This window comes from Globicephala melas, chromosome 20, assembly GCF_963455315.2.
Source record: "Globicephala melas chromosome 20, mGloMel1.2, whole genome shotgun sequence".
Lineage (NCBI taxonomy): Eukaryota > Metazoa > Chordata > Mammalia > Artiodactyla > Delphinidae > Globicephala > Globicephala melas.
Window position 1 is genome coordinate 44294671 of NC_083333.1, and position 4456 is coordinate 44299126.

Genomic DNA, 4456 nt, shown 5'->3' on the forward strand with positions numbered 1-4456 from the left:
AGTTCCCTGTGCTATGCAGTAGGACCGTGTTGTTTACCCATTCTCTATATAATAGTTTGCATCTGCTAATCCCAAACTCCCAGTCCTTCACTCCCCCACTCCCACTTCTCCCTTGGCAACCACAAGTCTGTTCTCTATGTCTGTGAGTCTGTTTCAATTTTATAGATATGTTCATTTGTGTCATATTTTAGATTTCACATATAAGTGATATCATATGGTATTCGTCTTTCTCTTTCTGACTTACTTTGCTCAGTAATCTCCAGGTCCATCCATGTTGCTGCAAATGGTATTATTATTTTATTTTTTATGGCTGAGTAATATTCCATTGTGTGTGTGTTTGTGTGTATATATATTATATATATATATTATATATATATAATATATATACACACACACACCACATCTTCTTTATCCATTCATCTGACAATGGACATTTAGGCTGTTTCCAGGGGGTCTGGCTATTGTAAATAGTACTGCTATGGACATAGGGGTGCATGTATCTTTTCGAATTATAGTTTTGTCTGGGTATATGCCCAGGAGTGGGATTGCTGGATCATATGGTAGCTCTGATTTAGTTTCTCCATAGTGGCTGCACCAATTTACATTCCTAGCAGCAGTGTAGGAGAGTTCCCTTTCTCCACACCCTCTCCAACATTTATTATTTGTAGACTTTTTAGTGATGGCCATTCTGACTGGTGTGACGTGGTGCCTCGTTGTAGTTTTGATTTGCATTTCTCTAATAATTAGCGATGATGAGCATCTTTTCATATGCCTCTTGGCCATCTGTATGTCTTCTCTGGAGAAATGTCTATTTAGGTCTTCTCCCATTTTTGATTGAGTTGTTTGTTTTTTTGTTATTGAATTGTATGTTTGTATGTTTTGGAAATTAAGCCCTTGTCAGTCACATTATTTGCAAATATTTTCTCCCAGTCCTAGGTTGTCTTTTTGTTTTGTTTATGGTTTCCTTTGTTGTGCAAAAGCTTGTAAGTTTGATTAGATTCCATTTGTTTATTTTTGCTTTTCTATTGCCTTGGGAGACGTTTTTGGTCCTTTCTTAAATGAGGGATGTTTAACAAATTAAGAATGGATGTTGGATTTTATTAAATACTTTTAAAATCATCTGTCAAGGGCTTCCCTTGTGGCGCAGTGGTTAAGAATCTGCCTGCTAGTGCAGGGGGCATGGGTTCTATCCCTGGTCAGGGAAGATTCCACATGCCACGGAGCAACTAAGTCTGTGCGCCACAACTACTAAGCCTGCGCTCTAAATCCCGCGAGCCACATCTACTGAAGCCCGCGTGCCTAGAGCCTGTGCTCTGCAACAAAAGAAGCCACCGCAATGAAAAGCCCGCGTGCAGCTACGAAGACCCAACGCAGCCAAAAATAAATAAATAAATTTATTAAAAAAAAATCATCTGTCAATATAATCATATTGGGTTTTCTCCTGACCTGAATTTTCTCTTGGTGAAATTTATTAATAAATTGTGTGATTGTTGGGAGGCAGAGATATCGAATAATATCCTTCTAACTGAGAATGAACTTTGATACCGGAAAACGAAGCAGGCAACTCCATGAAGTGCAGTTATGAGTTTATTGTGGGTAACTTACATATGGGCTGGCTCTGGCAGAGGATCCAGAGGCATTTGATCCATAGGCATTCGAAGCTGCACTCTGTGCTGCAGAAAAGGGTACAGGGGGATTTAAAGGGCCAAAGCTAAAAACAGAATCTGACTACTAGGGAGAATCATGTCCATATTGATGGGAACCGGGTTATTTTCCCCTCCCCTTGGGGCTCTTATGACCCTTAACCGTCTGCGTCAGCAAAAGGCGTCCTTCCAGGACTGAAAAGGCCAGGGGAAAAGTTGATAGGAAACTTACCTTGCTTGGGCACATTCCTTGTGAGTAGGCTCGATGACATGGAAAAGGGAGCAGGTAACAGTTGAAGGAGAAAAAAACTATAGAATACCAGAGAAGCCATTTACCTGGAGAATTTTTTTCTCCCCACTTTCGTTTTTACTCAGTGACATAATTCTTAGTTTTATTTCCTGACGGCAAAAGGAAAAAAACCCAACCCTCAAAAAGGTCAAGACCACGTCCCTCTGTTGTCGGTGATTTGTTTCTTTTTGTTAGGTTGAAAATTGTGTAATGAATTTGATGACGCTGTCATTCTTTAAAAAAGGAAAAGAAAGGGGCGCGAGTAGGACTGTGGGCCTAAGATAAGCTGACAAAATGGAGTCAGAGTGGTTCAGCCACACTATAGCACTGAGACATCCTTGCTCTCCTAGAGAAAACTCCATTTGTTAGTGGTGAATCTTTCATTTAGGATACCACTGTACTGTATTTGCTAATATTTGTTTAGCATGTTTACATCATTATTCATCTATACCTACATTTGCATCGCTGTAAAACTTTTTTTTAAATATTTATTTAATTTATTTATTTGGTTGTGCTGGGTCTTAGTTGTGGCTCGCTGGCTCCTTAGTTGCGGCACGTGTGCTCCTTAGTTGCGGCTTGCTGGCTCCTTAGTTGTGGCATGCGAACTCTTGGTTGTGGCATGCACGTGGGATCTAGTTCCCTGACCAGGGATTGAACCCGGGCCCCCTGCATTGGGAGCATGAGTCCTAACCACTGCGCCAACAGGGAAGTCCCTAAAACTGGTTTTTATAAATTGGCATTGAGTTGTTTACTTATGAAACATGGATTTGGGACTTTGTTGAGTACATAGGCCTTTGACAACTTCCTCAGTTTTTTTTCACTTTTACAGATCTGTTTAGGTTATTTGTGTTTTTCTAGAAAGTCATCTTTTTCATCTTGCTATTCAAGATCTAGGCTTCTTGTGTCGCTCATCTTCTATCTCCTCTCCCTTCTCTCCTCCCCTCTATTCTCAGTTCAGGGGACCAGGTTTAACTGATCAATATCTCTGCTTCCTGATTCCTGGGAATAAGTTCTGGCTGATCAGCCCAGCTCAGAGGTGTCCACCCTTGGTCCAATCAGCCATGGCCAGGGGAGCATCGTGTGGTACAACTAGACTCATAGGTGTCACCTCTGTGGGTCAGGAGAAGAGTCTTAGAGCAGGGAGGTTATAAAGTAGGCAGATATCTCAAAAATTTTCTCCTCAGTGCTTAGATTTAGCAATTATTTCATTTCAGGTTTCTTTCTAATTTGCCACTTTCCATTTTCATTGTTATTAAGTCCTTGTTTCTGCTTTTCTTAGATTCATTTTGTTATCTATTTTCAAACTTCTTATTTGATTGTTTAATTTATTAATTTTATGTCTTGTGATCAGAAATTTGTATTTAAAGCTTCAAATTTTCCTCTCAGTGTAGTTTTAGTGTGTTCCACAGTTTTGTATGTAGTACCCTCATTAGTTTTATATTTTTGTCCTAATGTTGTCCTTGATTCAAACACTTGCTTTGGAAAGCTTTAAAAAAATTTTTCCACATTGTTGGGAGAGGGGGCTTATTATTACAGGTTTCATTTTGATTGTACTTGTCAGAGTGTGGAGTGTATAATCTGAACGATTTCTACTTTATTATGGTTTTCTTTGTGTTCAAATAAGTGGCCCATTTTTGTAAATGTTCTAAAAGCTCTTTAACAGAATATGAGTTCTATAATTTAGTTGCTCTATTGCTTTATATATTTTTGAGACTTGATCCGTTAAGGACTGAGATTTTAGAGTGTTAGATGTGAGAAGGTTAGAACCTATGACTGTCTTCGTATTTGTAATCCTTCTCCTTCCATGTCCTGCCATTCTTTGCTTTGTGTGCTTTAATGCTATTATCTAATGGATAAAGGTCATGACCTCTACGTCTGTTTTCTGGATCATGCATGTGATCATGATAAGTGATCCTTTTGGTCCCACTTAATAATTTTTTTGCCTCGAATTCAACTGTGTTGACATTAATATTGCAAACCTTACTCTTTATTTCCCCTTGGGCTCTTTTTGCCTATTCTTTTTTTTTTTTTTTTTTTTTTGCGGTACACGGGCCTCTCACTGCTGTGGCCTCTCCCGTTGCGGAGCACAGGTTCCGGACACGCAGGCTCAGTGGCCATGGCTCACAGGCCCAGCCGCTCCGCGGCACGTGGGATCTTCCCGGACCGGGGCACGAACCCGTGTCCCCTGCATCGGCAGGCGGACTCTCAACCACTGTGCCACCAGGGAAGCCCCCGCCTATTCTTTTATTTCTGATTTTTTATTGAGTCTCTCTGTTGCAAATTGATTCTTCACTCTTCTATTTAACAGAAATCAATCTTGCTAAGTAGTGTAAGATACAGGTTTAACTGACGTTTTTCCTCCAGTTACTGTTCCCGTCTATATTACACAATCAAGTCTTTTTTGTTTACATAATCAAGAAAAATAACTTTAACAGCCTTTGCTCTTTTGTGTCCCAACAGCTGTAGATGTCTGTGGATCCTCAAGATGCCGGTCTTACTCTTGGTCCTGGGCGTTGTGTTATTT